The 20,000-nt window shown below is 50.0% G+C and overlaps 1 protein-coding gene across 1 annotated transcript in view; it reads right to left on the bottom strand.

Moving 5' to 3' along the window:
- The window catches only part of tanc2a (tetratricopeptide repeat, ankyrin repeat and coiled-coil containing 2a), a 105,921-nt gene that overhangs the window by 85,023 nt on the left and 898 nt on the right, over window positions 1-20,000 (bottom strand).

Here is a 20,000-nt window from a genome sequence, read left to right as displayed (position 1 = left end):
GAGCTGTCACTGTCACTTTCAACACACCTCACTTAGATCATCCTTTTCTACCCTTCTATCTCACACACTCTCCCTCTTCTTTCCTTACAGGGGTAATGATAATGTCTAGAGTGGTTAGGTGTCTGTGGAGAATAATGTTATGTATTATGCTCTCTCTCTCTCTCTCTCTCTCTCTCTCGCTCTCTTTCTCTCAAGGAGGAGCAGAATGCAAGTAGCAAGCTTAATCACTGTTAACACAGAAACTACCTAGCGTGCAGTCTGTGTGTGTGTGTGTGTGTGTGTGGCTCTGAGGTACTCATCAGAGACCATGGCAATATAATATTCTCTCTTATACAAATGTCACATACTATAACATTTATGAGGTAGGTACATACACACACACACACACACACACACACACACACAATCTAGGGCCTAGGGCTGGATGGACAGTGTGACTCCTTAGTGGGTCACAGAGGCAGAACGTGCCGGATCAGCTCAGCGGCTGGTCCAGATAAGGTCCATTAGGAAGCTGGGGGAGATGCTGCATGTTGGCCCCTCGAGTTAACGTGTCACACTCACACACACACACACACACACACACACACACACACAGACACACACACACACAGACACAGACACAGACAGACACACAGACACAGAGACACACACACAGATACAGACACAGACACATACAGACACACACACACACACACACACACACACACACACACACACCTCCTCTAACGCTCACTAGAGCGTTAAATTGCCATTTCACGGCCGGGCCCTGGGGAGGGCAGGGGACTGACGAGACGGAAGACAGGGGTCAGAGGTCAGAGGTCATGAGTGGAGGTGGAGGAAGGTCGTAGGTAACGAGGCAGCGTTAGCTTTCTGGTATAGCTAGCTAGCCTTTAGCCTGTAGGTTGGTAAGGCTATCTGTCCCAAGATGTGGGTGATGTTATAGTCACTGTGGTGGGGTGACTGTTTATCTAGAGAATGAGCACACACACACACACATACACACGCATGCACGCACCATGCAGACGCGCACACAGAAGCACACTCACTCACTCACACACACACACACACTCTCTCTCTCTCTCTCTCTCTCCCCTCTCTCTCCTCTCTCTCCCTCTCTCTCGATTAGTGGGCTCTACCCTCCACCATCACAGATTATATAATGTGGTCAGAGACCTCAGTATCAGACCCCAGGGAAGATACACCTCTCTCACACTCTCCCTCTCTTTCAACCCCCCCTCAACCCTCTCCCTCTCTTCCAACCCCCCCTCCCTCTTCTTTCAACCCCCCCAACCCTCTCCTTCTTTCAACCCCCCCCAACTGTCTCCCTCTTCTTTCAACCCCCCCCCCCCCTCCCTTCTCAACCCTCTCCCTCTTCTTTCACCCCCCCCTCTCTTTCAACCTCCCTCCCTCTCTTTCGTAATGGTGCCTTCTCCATTTCTGCAGGGCTAACTCTTCATACTGGCCTATTCTTCTGGATGAAATATTGCCATGGCCTTTGGTATTAGAATACTGAGAGATGCTGTGTCATTCTCCACTCCCTCCCTCCCTCCCTCCCTTCCCCATGAGCTAAATCCTACACTCCTCTTCACCACACATAAGTAGCTCAGTTTCTGCCTGGTGGGAGGAAGGGAGAGAGAGAGACAGAGAGACAGAGGGGGAGAGGGGAGGGAGAGAGAGAGAGGGAGAGGGAGAGAACAGGGAGACATGCGGAAAGGGTGAGTGGGAGGGAGAGAGAGAGAGAGAGGGAGAGAGGTAGAAAGGGAGGGAGAGAGAGAGGACAAGGAGAGAGGGAGTGGGAGGGAGAGAGAGGGAGAGGTAGAAAGAGAGGGAGAGTGGGAGAGAGAGGTATCTTCCCTGGGGTGTGATGGTCAAATCTCTCACACAGAAGGTTCTTCTTTAATAGAGGCGTGTTCTGTTTCAGACCCGAGCTGCACACTTCCTGTCTCCCACTCTGAGAGCACAAGAGACAAGATGGAATATAGCCTAGCAACACAGCATGCGTTCCTTCAATTTGCATACCTAATTTGTTTAAAATACTGCCTTCTCCAGGATCACAACCTAGCAGTGTGATCACTAGCATTGTCTATATAGCACTTTACAGCTAGCATTGTTTATGTAGCGCTTTACAGTTAGCATTGTTCATGTAGCACTTTACAGCTACCATTTTCCACTCTTCCGCTGCACTTTAAACAAAACAAAAGACAATGCAGGAGGGGGGAAAAGAGATCATGGCAAAAATGCATGTTAATCTCTTTTCCATCATGAAACCATACTGTCTTTGTTCAGTGCAGTCTGGGGGGGTTACAGTTAGCGTGTGGCCGTCCCGGGTCTCCATGTCCTGGATGGAGAGCTTTCTGCCCTGAAGCGTGGTGGTGGTTGAGGGGGGGGGGGGGGGGGGGGTGTAGAGTAATGGTTTGCTGGTTGGTCCCCGGGTCCATCTCTCTAATGAAACCCACAGTAACCTCTGGGGAGACATCTGTTGATCTGAGCACGGTCAGTCAGCCGTGCGGAGCGAGATGGCCCCAGATTGGACAGGAAGAAAAGGAGAGAGAGTGGGAAAGAGAAAGAGAGAGAGAGAGAGGGAGGGGGAGAGAGAGAGAGAGAGCGAGAGGGAGGGAGAAAGAGAGAGAGAGAGAGAGAGAGAGAGGGAGAGAGCTGCTCATCGTAAAGTCAATTAACAACTCGTTAGCCCGTCCATTAGCAAACATTAGCCCCTAGGCTCTCCCTCTCTCTCTCTCTCTCTCTCTCAACCATCTCTTTCTACTCTTCCTGTCTCAGTGACCCTGACCCGAAGCAGCTTTTTGGAGCAGCCGTTGCCTACAAGCCAAGCAGTGACAGAGAGTATTGTCTTGCAGAGTTTGAGCACGAGCTAGGAGTGAGCATGAAGAGCTAGCTCTGACAGAACAGGCCATGAAGGAAGACGGGACAGGGAGACAAGACAACCGCCAGGGAGCCAGAGCCCGTCAAGCCTGCGCATCGATTCGCCTAACAGCGGCCTGAGGTTTCGGTTCAGGGACCGGGAAGCGGGAAAAGCTCCCGGCATACTGATCCTGCTCCTCGTCCGATCCCGTCAGGGCTCCGGCGTCAAGCTCCTGTCGCCGGGGAGGAACACCGGCGAACGGCGCACACGCGGGGGGGGTCATAGGACGTAAGCGGGTTCGAGGTGCGTCTGTGCCACATCGTGACGACTGTACGAGTGAGGCTGTACGTCCACGCGGCTGGAGGACTTACTCTTCTTCTCTCTCTCTCTGTGTGTGTGTGGAGGTGGGCATCGTACCCAGTCCCTCCTCCACTCCCCTCCTCTGTACTGACTCAGACACAGGCAGTAGGGGCTGACAGAGAGAGAGAGAGAGAGAGAGAGAGAGAGAGAGAGAGAGAGAGAGAGAGAGAGAGAGAAAGAGCAGTGAGAGGGAGAGAGAGAGAGAGCAGTGAGAGGGAGAGAGCAGTGAGAGAGAGGGAGAGAGAGAGAGGGAGAGAGAGGGAGAGAGCAGTGAGCTGGGGTAGAGGTTGTGGAGCACTCTCTCTCTCTCTCCCTCTCTCCACTCCCCCCTTCCCTCCCTCCCTCCCTCACACACTCTCACCCTCTCTTCATTCTCCGAACACCTCCCTTCCTCGCGCCCTCTCCTCCTCTCTCTCTTCGGTTTTCTTTCATCTCTCTCTCTCTCTTTTACTGCTCCCCTCTCCCTAATGCCCTCCTCTCCTCTCCTCCCTCGTTCTCACCCCCCTCCCACGCTGTGTGTTGGATGCTGGTCCAGAGGGGCGGAGGGTATTTTTAGCATCACCGTGTGCTCAAACAGCAGAGAGCCCCTGTGCCCTCACAAGGACAAACCACTCCATTCAGAAGAGGGAGGGGAGAAGGGGGGGTGAGGGGTGAGATAGAGAGGAGAGGAAGAGGGATGACAGGACAGGAGAAAGAGAGAGAGAGAGAGAGAGAGAGAGATCAGGAGAGGAGAGATGAAAGGACAGGAGAGAGGTCAGGAGAGAGAGAGATCAGGACAGGAGAGGAGAGGAGAGAGATCAGGACAGGAGAGGAGAAGAGGGGTGATGGGGTAACGTCTCAATGCCTTGTGGATGAGCACACAACAACAACAACAACAACACTAATCTAACACTGTGTACAGACAGGACAGACACTGGTTTAACATATGAATGGGACCAGGCTATTACAGTAGGGGAGAAGAGGGTGAGAGAGAGAGAGAGAGAGGGAGAGAGAGAGAGAGAGAGCTCCTAGCTGGCCTACATTAAGGTTCGGTTGGTCTGTTGATCAGAGCCTCTTATTGGACAGAAGACCAGGTCATTCGATCTGCCTGTAGAACTCTGGCAGGAACTGACAATTCTCTGTCGAGGCTAGGGGGTCTTCAGAGAACTACTGTTGATAAAGCGTGAGAGAGAGAGAGAGATAGGGAGAGAGAGGGAGAGAGAGAGAGAGAGAGAGAGAGAGAGAGAGAGAGAGAGAGGGAGGGAGAGAGAGAGAGAGAGAGAGAGAGAGAGGGAGAGAGAGAGAGAGAGAGAGAGAGAGGGAGAGAGAGGGAATAATGCAGTCTTTGAGTGGGTGGGTGACTTGAGCCGGTCCAGATGTTATCAGCCCTGGGGGCTAACGTTAGGAAGTCTAGCTAAGGAGCTCCCGGTTTACTATGTTGTTAAAGTGCTCTCTCTCTCTCTCACACACACACACAATCACACACACACACACACACACACTCACACACAGAGTGCCTCAAGGGTGTTGTTTGTAGTGCTGCTGTATTCAGACGCTGGCTGCCTGTCACTGCTTCTTTCTGTCATCTCAGACACACACACACAGCTACATGAAACACACCAACTCTCACACACACAGACACACACACACACACACACACACACACACACACACACACACACAGAGACACACACACACACAGAGACACACACACACACACACACCAGGATTGAGTATCACTGGGTTAGAGAGAGGTACTATAGGCCCAGTGGGTGGTACTGGTACCTCATGGCAGATCCCCACAGTCTGTCCATAACAGTTAGGATCAATTCATACTGTCAACATGAATGTATGTTGGTGTCCGGTACGACTGGCAGAGACAAATGCGAGGCTCAGGGTTCTCCCCGGGATGTCTGAACAGAGTGGCGCTGGATTGCATTATCAAAACCTGACGCGTTTATTCACGTCAAAATGCGTCCAAAATACCGCTAAAACGCTGAATTCACATCGGGACCTCATAACGGCTTTCACTTTCGCTTTCGTTTTTTTTAACAACGGTGTCAAAGATAGTTACTCAATCATTACTAAATATACAGTTTAAATATACAGTTTAAATATACAGTTTGCCTCAAATGTTTACATAGTGGCGCTGCCCGGTTCACAGTGTGGTTCCGACTAACGGTGCTGCTGATGAAGAGAACGACCCGTGCTGCAGAATCAGCGTATTCCCCTGGTCGGGCCGACACGGCCAACATCATAAAGCACAGGTGACAGAGCGGAGGTAAGTTAGGGCCTACACACTGACTGACTGCAGCTCCACGCTGCTAGAACCTTCCAGCTCCATCTCCTCTCACACAAAATGGGAGTGATTAGAGCTCAATGAGACTAAACTGGATAAATAAATGTTGAATGAAATCTACAACACTCTTCTCACCAAGCTCCTACTCCCTAGCTCCTACCCCCTCTCTCCTAACTGCGTACCCCCTAGGCCACTAGAGTGGATCTGAGAACATAGGCTTGTTGGAATGTATACCAATCCAATCAGAAGGCTGGGTGGAGCTATATTCATATTGCTTGTAGGCTACCTGACCTATCAGATCCTCTCAGGTCTACTGATGTCTCGGGGGGCGGGGCTAGGAGACGGTTTGGGTCTTTGACGTTCATATTTCCTTTCTATCCCCTTTTCTCTCTTCCCTTCATTCTCTCTCCTGTCTCTCTCTGCTCCTTCAATCTTCTGTATCTACCCTCAGCCTATCCTCCTTCTCCTTCTTTTTCTCCTCCTCTCTTCCCTTCCTTTCTTCCCTCCGAGGTGTGGAACAGTCAGCTTCACTTATCCTGGCTGTTAAACCAGACTGACTACGAGGGGAGGAGAGAGGAAGGGAGGGAGGGGAGGGAGGGAGGGGAGGAGAGGGGAGGTAAAGAGAGATGAGAAGAAGCAGCAGGAGAAGCAGGTGGTTTAAAACAGATTCCAGGAAGCAACAACGGCGAGTAGCAACATGATGATTTATCTGGCTGAGGGGAGCGGGGGCACAGTTTGGCCAGGGGACAGGGTTCTCTCTCTCTTATCAGGAAGGGCTTCCTGCATTTACCCACACACTCTACGCACACACTACACACACACACACACAAACACGCAGCACCCGTGCATGCACACACACACACACACACACACACACACGTACACTACACACTACACACACACACAGCATGACTCAACCCACAGGTCTAAAAAATCTCTAGCTCTCAAGCGAATGAGAGAGATTCATCTCCCAGGAGAACTTACCGCGTCACGATGTGAAAAACGACCGTATCAAATCACATAAACACTTTCAGTCAAATAAAACTGAGTCATTTCATAATTCCCAGCCTCGTGGACAAATTCAATGGGGGAGAACCATAACGACGTAAACGGTTGAGCTGAATCTCACATCGACAGTATCGGCCATTTAGCTGAGGTTTTTATCCAAAGTGACTTACAGCACTGTGATTGTGCATGTATTTATTGTACAGTATACATGGTCCCAGCGGGAATCGGACCCGCAACCTTAGCAATGCTTGTTGCTCAACCAACTGAGTCACAATAACCAAACAACGGTAAGAAGATAGACAGCAGTCAGACACGCCTGAATTCACCATATTCTTCTTGAACTCATTCTCTCTAATCTCCTTCCATTCTACTCTACTCTACTGTATTCTACTCTGCCCTAGTTCCACTGAACCAGACCTCAGGCCTCAGTCACCCAGCAGGACAGGGAGATTCTATTCTAGATTCTATTCTAGTCAGATTCTATGGTAGTTCTACTGATCAGATCTCCTCTAAAGCCTCAGAGACTGACCAACCTCCTCACGATCGGCAGATTCTATACGACTCACTTCTATTCTGGTTCTACTGTGCCAGACGGTGAACTCAGAGACCACAGTCTGAAACAGCCTCAGCAGGACACAGGTCGGGTCTGCTCTCTGGTGGTTGTGTCTCATCACACCCGACGTGGCCTTATTGATCCAAGAGGCAGAGGAGGGAGCGCGCCCTCTCAAGCTCCGCCGCGCTGCGATCCTGCCGACTCACGGCTGATTGGGCGGGCCGGGCCGCGGGCCCAGTTGATTGAGAAATGATCGAAAATGACTCCGGAGCTGACTGACGGTTGATTGGGAGCTGAATGGGAGGTGATTGAGAACTGATGGGGAGTTGATTAGAAGGTGGTTGAGGGCTGTTTCATGAAGCCCTTCTCCAGTCGTTACTCAGGGCTGAGATGAGAATCACAGCTGATGAGGCAGGTTGAAGAGGAGGCCTTGTTATCACTGCCTGCTGCTTCAGCTCTTCCTCCCTCAGGGGTTGGTTTAAACCTGCTAGCGTAGCGGGTCTGCTAGCTCACGCTAGGCTAGGAGCAGCCTGGGCTGAGGTAGAGATCCCTGACGGTGAGTCTTCCCTTCCAGATGTGTCCTTCAAGGTCAAGGCTGAAACCCGGCGTGACCCACAGTTGCTGGTCCTCACTCAGACTAACACTCACGTCATACACACCCTCTCTGGCTGCTGACTTCAAATGGAAGTTCACGGAACAACGGGCAAAGGCAACACTCGGAAAAAAATAAATAAAATTAAAGTACAACGTCGACTCATCTCACCTTTTTATCCTCGGCCAGGCGGGCTAACACGTTCCGGCCGGTCGGCTCTTCATCAGAGCACCCTCTTCTCCATGGCTGTTCTTTGTACAAATCTATTCAATTCAGTTCAACACGGGGCGCTCAGTGGCGTAGCACCATATCATCACAAGGTCCCTGGTTCGATTCCGGCCATCGACATATCCTGCATGTCATCCCTCCTCTCTCTCTCACCCATCCTTCCTGTCAATCTCTACTATCTCTATCCCCAATAAAGCAGAAATGCCTCAAAAAAATAAATAATAATAATAAAAAATTCAGTTCAACACATTCTTATTGACTGTATCACCTGATCCTCAAGGCTACCTTCCTGACGGTAGTTCAGTGATCACATAAGCTTTCAAAAGTCAGACCGATCCAAAACTCTGCGTTTTGATAGATTCCACCTGCGTTCTAATTAAACAGACAGATATTTAGCAGGCCACTGTAACTTTGTGAGACAGATGTTTTCCAGCGGTTAGTGGAAATGTGCCCATTGCGGGTGCAGATGCAAAACCATGTTTTGTATACTGCAGTTGAAATGAGACACACCTTACAGCAGACACAGGTGACCCACATTCACACACACACACACACACACACACACAAAGAGCGTTTCCTCTTGTGTAAACACCTGGTGAGTATGTTAGGATCTTGTTCTGCCTCGGCCGCTCTTACCTGCCACACACACACACACACACACACACACACACACACACACACCCACACCCACACACCCACCCTGCTGCTCTATAGAGGAGGAGTCACCAACCTGTTTGTTTAACAGCTGTACTTTACTAAGGCCGCTGTGTTCTGCTCTGACACTACATCCTGGCAGTTCACAGATTACCATCACAAAGTATTTGATAGCGTTCCTCATTTCATTCTATGCATTACAATGAGCCCGTCTTCTGATTTCTACCTCCCCCAGCCTCCCCTGGGTCAGACCTACTGCAGCTGGTTTTTGTTGCGGGAGTCCATTAGCCGACATCATTACATGTGTATCTTTGAAACACGGACGCGCCCTTTTTCTTGTATTGTCTTGGTTTCTCAGCCTTGCTGAGTGCCTTTCCTCTGTTCCACGTCCATGGCTAATGTAACATTAGCTAGAGCACTCTCCCACTACCCTCTACCCTCTCCTCTCCTCTACCCTCCTCCTCTCCCTCTCCCTTCTCCTCTCCTCCCCTCTCTTCCACCCTCCTCTCCCTCTCCCTTCTCCTCTCCCTCTCCCTTCTACCCTCCTCTCCCTTCTCCTCTCCTCCCCTCTCTTCCACCCTCCTCTCCCTTCTCCTCTCCTCTCCCTCTCCCTTCTACCCTCCTCTCCTCTCCCTCTCATCCTCCTCTCCCTCTCCCTTCTCCTCTCCTCTCCCTCTCTCCCTCTCTCCCTTCTATAATCCTCTCCCCTCTCCTCTCCCTTCCACCCTCCTCCCCTCTCCTCCCCCCTCTCCTCTACCTTGCCTGTGGGTCTCTCTTTCTCAGGTTTTGTGAGGCTCTTATTTCACGCTCTCTCTCCTGTCTCTCACTCTGATCTCCCCCTGGTGTGCTCCTTATTATAGCCCCCCCACCCCTCCTCCTCCTCCTCTACCCCCCCCTCCTCCTCCTCCTCCTCCTCCTCCTCCACCCCCCCCTCCTCCTCCTCCTCCCCCTCCTCCTCCTCTATCCCCCTTCCTCAAAGCTTGCTCGACAGTATATTTCACTGTATTCTATCTCCCTTTGCCTCCCTCTTGCTTATTTCCTCGCTTCTCTCTCTCTCTCTCTCTCCCTCCATTCTCTTTTCCTCTCTCCTTCTCCCCTCTTTCTTTCTTTCTCTCTCTCGATCTGCCTTCCTTCTCTACTCCCTCCCTCCCTCCCTCCCTCCCCTCTACTCTTTCCCCCCTTCATTCCCCAACATGTAGCTCTGTGAGTGGGTATTGTATAGTATGTAGCCCACTCCCTCCCTCCCTCCCTCCCCGCCCCAGCATGTAGCTCTGTGAGTGGGTATTGTATAGTATGTAGCCCCCCCCCACCCCGCTGCTCCAGCCTGGTTCATTATGCAGCAGTGTGCAGGCATCTAACCAGACCAGCTGCCCAGTAGGAGGTCACTGCACTGTGTAGGATCTATATTGTTCTCCTACTGTATAATAGATTATTAACTGCCTCCTACCACCACACACACCCACATACACACACCCACGTACACACACCCACGTACACACACCCACGTACACACACCCACGTACACACTGGAAATGCTACTCGCTACAGCAGTTAGCTATGACAAAGAGAGTAGATAGGAAAGAGAGAGCACAGTTATCATCTACAGACCATCGGGGGTTCACCTCCAGCTAGCGGAAGTTGCTATCCTGCAGGCTTGGCTGGTACACTCCACATACGTAGCTGCTACACTGCTGCTGTCAGCATGTGCACTCCCTTCCTTCAAAATCACTGTTCTGGTTAAAACCAGCTTGATACATTCGTTTTGTTTTATGACAGATATATTAGGTAATTGTCGAGCAGTTTCTTTACAAATTTCCCTTGGGGGACCATTTCCCAGGATCAGCACAATTTCTCATTCACTTTCATTGAGCTGTTGAGAACTTCGTCTCTCCTTGGAGCAAAATGCAATCCGATATTAGCTGTTAGCAGCATTACGGCAAAAAGCTAAAAGTCCCGCCTGTCGGTTGCGCCGTCTTTGCTACGGATTAGTTCATCATCAATGGAGATGCTACAGCGTTAGGTATCGCGCCTATATAGATTAGGGTCATCATTGGAGGAATTAGGATTAGAATTTATTAGGAACACCTGTACACCTTCTCATGGTGGAGGTGGTAGAATGGTGTGGGGAATGTTTTCTTGGCACACTTTGGGCCCGTTAATACCAATCAATCATCGCTTGAATGCCACAGCCTATTTGAGTATTGTTGCTGACCATGTGCCTCCCTTCATGGCCACAATTGACCCATCTTCTAATGGCTACTTCCAGCATGATAATGCACCATGTCATAAAGCAAAAGTCGCCTCAAACTGGTTTCATGAACATGACAATGAGTTCAGTGTTCTTCAGTGGCCTTCCCAGTCACCGAATCTGAATCCAATAGAACACCTTTGGGAGTGGTAGAATGGGAGATTCACAGCTTGAAAGTGCATATAAAAAATCTGCAGGAATTGTGTGACGCAATCATGTCATCATGGACCAGAATCTCAAAGAATGTTTCCAGCATCTTGTGGAATCAAAGCCACAAAGAATTGAGGCTGTTTTGAGAGCAAAGGGAGGCCCTACCCAGTATTAGTATAGTGCTTGTAAATGTAGATTAGGGTTATCATTGGAGATACTAGTTTTAGCTAGCCCATAGTGGTTACACAGATTAGAATCATCACTCTGTAAATCTGTTGTAAAACATGGCTGATTTGAGGAAGAATGCCAGAAATGGAAAACAAAGGCTTCTTTAAAAAAAAAAAAAAAAAGAAAGACCAGATTCTCTCTCTCCGTTCTCTCTATTTCTCTCCATCTCTCTACCTCTCTCCGTCTCTCTCTCATTCCATCTCTCTCTCTCTCTCTCTCTCTCTCTCCTCTCCCTTGTTCTCTCTCCTGTGTGTTATCAGCCTCATTGATGTGCTGTATGATCTCTCTCACCATAAGATCCTTCTCTACTTCTCATCTGTTCCGTCTGCAGCGGAAGCGACAGAATGGGGACGTGCTCCACACACACACACACACATACACACACACACACACACACTCTAAAACCTGCATAATAAACAGCCCAGGCTGTCCAGTCACATGAGCTGGTTGGAGGAAGTTCAAAGTCACTGATCACTGCAGGCTTACGGGGGTGGTGGGGTGGGGGGTGGATGGGGGGGGGGGGGCGTCGCAGGGAGGTGGGTGTAATGGGTGTGTGATAGTTTGCTGATGAGAAGCGTATTGAAGGCAGAGGGGATGGATGCTCAGGGGAGAGAGAGGCTAGTGCTGTTAGCCCAGTAATGTGGAGAGGGAACCAGGTGAGGGGCGGGGCGGAGTTGGGCGGGGGCGGCTAGTGTAGGCTGGACGCAGTCTACTACAGTATGTTAGCATTGAGCTAATGGCATAACTAAAGCCATTCTCGTGGCACAGCAAACACGCACGCGCACGCACACGCAGACACACAGGCGCACACGCACGCGGACGCACACGCACACACAGATCATCACATTATGTAGATGTGGGAGGGGAGATAACATCAATAACATCCATTTTGTGCAGAGAAAATGTTGTAAAAGCGGTGACCGCCATGCAAGGGCAACGTTTAAAGCTATTAGGTACGGTGCCAACGTGGAGCATTAAACCTTAAATCGGCCTGACTCAGAGGAGCCTACATACTCTGGAGCAGAGTCACACACGCTTTATCTCTCTCCTTCTGTGTCTGTGTGTGTGTGTGTGTGTGTGTAGTTTTAAGATACGATCCTACAGGGGGAACAGAACAGTAAATCAGGGCTGCGCTGCTACTGAAACCTTTGGCAGCTGTCTCTCTGTCTGTCTGCCTGCCTGTCTGCCTGCCTGTCTGCCTGCCTGTCTGTCAGTGTGCCTGCCTGTCTGTCTCTTTGTCTGTCTGCCTGTCAGTCTGTGTGCCTGTCTGCCTGTCAGTCTGCGTGCCTGCGTGCCTGTGTGTCTGCCTGCCTGCCTACCTGTCTGTCTGCCTGCCTGCCTGCCTGCCTGCCTGCCTGCCTGCCTGCCTGTGTGTCTGACTGTCAGGGGATCATATCAGTGCAGTCAGCTGTGAGCCGCAGAGAGAGATGTTGAGGGACTGATCTGTTGAAGAAGGGGACCAAACATGGCTGCCGTAACACTGAGGAGAAGTTAAGGTGGTTTAAAGCCACAGTCTGTAATATTTTTAGAATGTTCAATGAACTAGTTTGAGGAACATGACTTGTGTGTGTGTGTGTGTGTGTGTGGCTGCTTATCTTTAATGTGTGCAGTAAAGTTGGAGGCCACTGAAAGACCTCACACAACCTGAATGCAGTATACAGTAGAATTAGTCAGCCCAATATCATTGGTTCTCCTCCTTACATGTCCGTTACACCCTCAGGGTAGAGGGGTCAAAGGTGACAGGCAGTGTGTGTGTGTGTGTGTGTGTGTGTGTGTGTGTGTGTGTCAAAGGTGACAGGCCAGGCATCTAGGAGGCCGTTACAGACAGTCGCCGTCCAACGTTCCAAAGGACAGACACATTTAAGACCCCAAAGACACAACCGCCTTCTTTGTCCCTTACCCGCGACCTCCTTTGTATGAAGTTCACGGGGTTAATGTGAGAGGAACCGTTTCTATGGAAACAGTAGCCGTCATTGAGCCCAGTAAAAGTGTTGCCCATCACTCGCTCTTCCTCCTCCACAAAAGCAGGAAGCCATGTTGGTCTGAGACCAGTTTCTGGTGTTGAAAGACACACGCGGGGGCGGGAAAATGGTTCTCTCGTGAAAACAACAAACCGCTGATCCTGTACTAGACCGAGGCCGTGCTGAGGCAGGAACTGACGCAGGGACAGCATCGTCTGAGCTCTCGCTTTTTCTGGGTGGTTCCTTGGCTCCCCCTAGCCTTCACCATCTCTAGTAAGTTCACCATCTCCAGTCAGTTCACCATCTCCAGTCAGTTCACCATCTCCAGTCAGTTCACCATCTCCAGTCAGTTCACCATCTCTAGTAAGTTCACCATCTCCAGTAAGTTCACCATCTCCAGTAAGTTCACCATCTCCAGTATGCAGTCGACGGTACATGGAGATTGTGTGGATGTGTTTTGAAGAAGCGTCGTGACTACTATGCCCGTCAGGACCAGGTTTAGAACAAAGGGCTCAGAAGAATCCTGTAGAACCATAGATATAGAACCATAGGTAATAGAACACTAACACTGTTCTATGTGTTCTATCTCTGTGTCTGTAGCTGGGACTAGGGAATTATGATTAATTAAAAACGTTACGTCACCATGACCTGTCTGAATCACAGAGCATTGACGGCACTCACCCCCTCATCATAACGCCCAAGAGGGTTGACACAACAATTCCATTCGGCAAGGTGTTATGGTCCAGGGACTACACTCACACACGCATGCACACACACAGACACACAGGAACAGACACAGAGGAACAGACACACACACACACACACACACACACACACACACAACCAGGTGACAGGCTTGCTGTGATAGGGATTGTTCACTGGTCCGTCTCTATCAAACTGCTGTGCAAACAGAGAGAGAAACTGGAGAGAGACACACAATGTAGTTTCTTTAACTCTTACAACAGCAAATAGTGCTGCTCCAACTAGCCTGGTGGTCTGACGCTAGCAAAAATCTAAATTACCACCCACAGACCCACACACACACACACACCCACACACACACCCACCCACACACACACACACACACACACACACACACCCACCCTTTAGCTGAGCTTTTACAAAGTGTTCTCACTACACACAAAGTGTTTTCGCTACACACACAGACACACACACATATACACACACACACACACACACACACACATACCCTTTAGCTGAGCTTTTACAAAGTGTTCTCGCTACTGTATCAGACTTGATAATGGTAATTGTGTGTGTGTGTGTGTGTGTGTGGGTGTGTGTGTGTGTGTGTGGGTGTGGGTGTGGGTGTGTGTACCACCACCAGAAAACCCTTCAGGGAGAGAAACAGGCGATTGGGTTTGTTGTTATCATATTATTGTAAGGGAGGGGTATTCATTTGTGCTTTAGTAACCTCAGTTTATCTAAACACTCTCTCTCAGGATCTCAACTCAAGATTCCATATCAGTGGTCAAAACAGGCAACAATAAGGTATTGTAAGAAAAAGACTTGTCTGTTAGTGTTACTGTACTCTTGGGACCGGGTCAACGATGGCCTCCGTAGAAGAAACGGAAGACACACACACACACACACACACACACACACACATACACACACATACACACACATACACACACACACACATACACACACATACACACACATACACACACATACACACACACACACACACTTCCCAACCCCCCAATCCCCTTCCTGTCCTTGCCACTCTGTCTGCAGGACCAACTAAATTGTATCCTGGGGGGATTGTGGGTAATAGAAGTGGTCTTGTTAGCTCCCTCTGGGCGGGAAGATAAGAGCCAGGCGGCGGCAGAGAGAGAGCCCATCTGCAGGGGGTTCTGGGTAATTGGGGGTCAAGAGGTCAGACTGGCCTGGATTCAACCTCTCAGACAGCAAGCAGAAGTCCAAAATTGAAAAACTTGAGGCTGCCTATTATAACTTGAAGGAGCGACGTCGTCTTTACTTTGGTGTAGGAAGTGTGTAAGTACAGCTGATGGCTGCAGTTGGCTGGTACTGGTTTAAAAACATGACACGGGTGTATTAGTTAGTAGATACATACGGAACTATATAGACCTAATAACTCAACTTAAGTTGGATTACAGAGGTTCATTTTATATTTTTTATTATTTCTATTTTATTTTATTTTAAAAACGTATTGTTGCACTACTCTGTGGCACTGTCACTTTTGCATTTCACTGTATACTTGTATGCACGTGACAAATAAAGAATCTTGAATGAAATTGTATCTTGTGTTTGTTTTTGGTTGTTGTCTTGTTCATATCCTATGTATGTGTATCATTTATATTATTGCAAGGCTCCCTTGAAAAAGAGACTCTGGTCTCAATGTGACCCCGTTAAAAAAAAAAAAAAGAAGGTTCAACAAAAGTGAATCCACAAATTGAACAAAGAGAGGGCACCAGCTGTTTTTTGTCTATAGTTTTTGGGGATTCCAGTAAATCTGGAAAACATATCCGTTCTGTAATAATTCAAATGAAAGGCAAAACATCTGAGAGAGAACAGTTGTTCTCTAACTGCATCCAGCCAAACATATTGAATGGCCATCTGAGACAGCAGCAGCAGCAGGACAAGCCAAACCTGCTATTCGGATGAGGACAGGCATCCTGTGCTGAGCATGGCAATATGCTCCCTACATCCACATGGGATTCGAGAGGAGGGCAATCTACTTGCACAGCCGATTCTCTCCCAGTGGGTTGCTGTGGCAAACCTAGCCTACATTTCAACTGTAGACTAAAACAGAAGAGAATGGAATAGAATTGGATTGTGTATTGCTTGTCGGGTCTGGTCCTCGAGATCCACAGAGCATGCAGACTTTTGTTCAAGCCCAGCACTAGCTGGGATACGTGACTCCTAGCTAGTAAATGGCTCACTGGCTCGTTGGGTCAGTTGTGTGAGCATTGGGCCAGAACAAAAGCCTTGCGCACACACGCGCACACACACGATTGAGGACCTTTAATGCCCTATTGTGATTGAATCAGGCCTAGTGTCAACTAGAGCAGGGCATAGGGCTTTATTATAACAGCATTATAGGCTGCTCTATCAACAAAAGGGGGGAAACGGCTTTGAACAAGGATAATGGTAATCCCATCCAGCCAAGTCATCCAGGCTGTTTATGTTAGCCTAGCTGCTAGTCGCTCTACCCTGCCACATGGGTGGTAACGTTAGCCTAGTGGCTAATCCCTCCACACAGGTCATCCAGGGTGGTAACGTTAGCCTAGCGGCTAGTCTCTCCACACAGGTCATCCAGGGTGGTAACGTTAGCCTAGCGGCTAGCCCCTCCACACAGGTCATCCAGGGTGGTAACGTTAGCCTAGCGGCTAGTCTCGCCACAGGTAATCCTGGGCAGAGAGTAGGACTAGTAGCCTACGTCTGGAACCGACCACACATTATCAACCAAGCAGAATACCACGGAATAGACAAAGACACACAGAGGCGGAGGGGGAAAGGAGTGAGAGAGAGTGAAAGACAGGCAGATAAACTGTGAGAAACGTGAGGTGAGGTAAGAGAGGGTGTTGATTAGTACTGTGGTAGCAGGGCAGGGCGGGGTGTGTGTGTGTGTGTGTATGTGTGTGTGTGTGTGTGTGTGTGTGTGTGTGTGTGTGTGGTGGGGGGGGGAGGGGTAAACAGAGGTGCTTGGTATGGTGTTGATGAATGCATCTCCTCATTCTGGCGACCCAGCAGTAAAACACATGGGGGTGGGGGGGAAGGGGGGGGGGGGTCAGGTTCTCCTTTAGCAGCTCTGGAGGAGGTGTGGCAGTGTGTGTGTGTGTGTGTGCGTGCGTGTCTGTGTACATGTACGTGTGTGTGCGTGTGTACATATGTGCGTGTGTACGTGTGTGTGTGCGTGCGTGCGTGCATGCGCGAGGCGTGTGTGTGTGTGTGTGCGTGTGTGTGTGTGTGTGCGAGTGTGTGTGTGTGTGCGAGGTGTGGCAGCTCTGGTGGATTTACTACCAGGCAGCGGCTCCGCTGCTCGCCAAGCACACAGCTCAGCTCAGCGCCACCGCGGACAGACTGCAATTTACATATCTGCAGACAGGCCCCTCTGTGTGTGTATTCAATTAGCGTTCCCCAGGCCCACAGAGCAGGCTGGGACAACCCATAACCCTGTCTAGAGCGTCCCCTTGTATGAGCGTTGCTCCTGGACGAGGCCACGTTTAAAATGTAAAGCATTCGGAGCACTTAGGCTACAGGGCTGCTCTACGCTCTCTAAGCTCTCTTTTTTTTTCCCAAGGAGCAACTTTGCTCCTAAATTGAAAAATCCAGGAACAAACATGGGAAATTTATGTGCAAACATAACGGCAGATTTTGTTCCTGTTTTTTTTCGGGAGGGGAGGGTGGTGTGCCTCGCATGTACCCTAGGCTACACAAATCCAATTAATGATGATGATGTTATGCAGAGGAGCTGAGTACACAGTGTGTACAACCAAGTGTTGTATTCTAATTTTGGGCTCCTCACTACAACCTCCCCTTCCCCCTCCTCCTCCTCCTCACTACAACCTCCCCTTCCCCCACCTCCTCCTCCTCACTACAACCTCCCCTTCCCCCTCCCCCTCTTCCTCCTCCTCCTCACTACAACCTCCCCTTCCCCCTCCCCCTCTTCCTCCTCCTCCTCACTACAACCTCCCCTTCCCCCTCCTCCTCCTCCTCCTCACTACAACCTCCCCTTCCCCCACCTCCTCCTTCTCACTACAACCTCCCCTTCCCCCTCCTCCTCCTTCTCACTACAACCTCCCCCTGCTCCTCCTCCTCACAACCTCCCCTTCCCCCTCCTCCTCCTCCTTACAACCTCCCCTTCCCCCTCCTCCTCCTCCTCACTACAACCTCCCCTTCCCCCTCCTCCTCCTCCTCACTACAACCTCCCCCTGCTCCTCCTCCTCCTCCTCACTACAACCTCCCCCTCCTCCTCCTCCTCCTCCTCACTACAACCTCCCCTTCCCCCTCCCCCTCCTCACTACAACCTCCTCCCTCCTCCTCTTTCTCCTCCTTTTAGCCCGAAACATGAGGGTTAATCTAACATTGTTTCAAAACTGTTAAGAGAAGGTGGGGGGGGGGGAGACATTTTCAAACGATGCCTAAACATCTGTACCACCTGTCAGGCAGCAGCAGCACACAGGCTTTGGTGTTGACTCTGTGATGTCGTTATATTCCCGGGGAGCACAGCAGGTACAGAGACGGCACAGGTGGAAGGAAGCCATTTGAGATGGTAAACTGGTAATTCACTCCTCAAGTTGATAACGCCCCTGCAGGCCTCGCTATAGAATCGCTAGCTTCGTTGGCGGTGGCGTAGCTGGTTTCCGTGGGGCGTTTCCGTGACAATTACGTCATGGGTCGGCGTAGCAGGGGACGTATTTCAAGGCTGGTGTGGTTTCGGAGTGCAGGGAAGAGGTGCAGGTCTACAGGTCTTCACAGGGAGGACACGGGGTGCGTCCCAACAGTCTCTCCTCTACTCCTCGTATCCTTCCTCCTCGCTTCGCTTCCCGAAACCCATCGGAGGAGAAGACCGAAGGTTCGTTCCCCTTAGGTCTTCCCCTCCAATGGGTTTTGAGAAGAAGGCGGGGAGAGGACACGAGGGATCAAAGGAAAGACTTTTGAGATTAAACGTCGGATGTTTCCTGCGTATCAGAGCACTGAGGATGTTTGTTTCCCCTTCGATGGCCGACGGGAAACCCCTTTTACCTCTGAGGACCTTGTTGTGCAGAAGTGACAAGCTTTGAGAAAACAGATGTCATTTTCCATAGATCTAACGCATGCCAAGAAAGCCTTGTAAACTTGCATAACTAACTGCAGCAGTGTTTAACATCAAGATGAAACCAGCGAATGTAGAAATAGGCTAACACTTCTCAGGATTGCTGACTATAGAAGTACTAAAGTACAGTAGGCCGCTTGCCCGAATACTCATTTATTTTACATCAAATCCAATTGGCTTCCCTCTGCAGTCAGTAAATCCTCCTCTTTTTTTTCTTCTCTCCTTCAAATCGTTTCACTCATTACAGAACGTGTTAAAATACAGACTAGATTAGTTCCTGCCGTAAACCCCTCAGCTCTCGACGAGGTCAGTCTCTGGGTCCCGGGGTCCCAGGCCCACTTTACGGCTGTTTTCGGAAGGCCCTGCCAGACCCATTCGTCACACAGATCCAACCACCCAGCGCCAGCCGCTAAATCAATTGGCTCAACTTAATTATGATTTGGTTATTTCCTCAACAGACAGACAGGCCAATCCTGTAGGGTTCCATCATAGCTAGTGCTGCAGCACAGACAGCTGGGCTCATTTGGGTGAAGTACCCAAACACACAGACACACTCACACGAGCACCGGCGCACACACACACACGCGCACGCACGCACACACACACACACACACACACACACACACACCAGACATCCATTCACCCTAATCACTTTCCCACAGCAGCCCCTGAGGCGAGTAAATGAACGTTAGGAAGAAATGGAAGAAGTGTCAGTCATAAAAACATCACCCTGGAGCACGGGTTCCAACTGTGATTATTCAATCTGTGCGCTGGAGTGTACATTACTGACTTAGCCACTTTGCTGTTGGAGAGATTTTGATTCATGGCCCAACCCCAACCGACCATCCATCTTTTCCATGTAAAAAGGACCATGGAATGAAGCTGATGATGCATATTGTAGCCTGTTATCCAATCTCCCTGTATTTGGAACAGTAATATAGTGTACTGTAGGTAGACGTTTTTAGATAGCCTAGCACAAAAACTGGGATGTAATTGTGGGCATGAGCAATTTCATTCGCACATATGAACTCGCAGGCGTGTCATTTGAAACCATCATTCTTGGGAGAGGGGCGACGT

This window comes from Argentina silus (assembly GCF_951799395.1).
Source record: "Argentina silus genome assembly, chromosome: 9".
Classification (NCBI taxonomy): Eukaryota; Metazoa; Chordata; class Actinopteri; order Argentiniformes; family Argentinidae; genus Argentina; species Argentina silus.
This window is presented reverse-complemented; position numbering and strand designations above follow the sequence as displayed.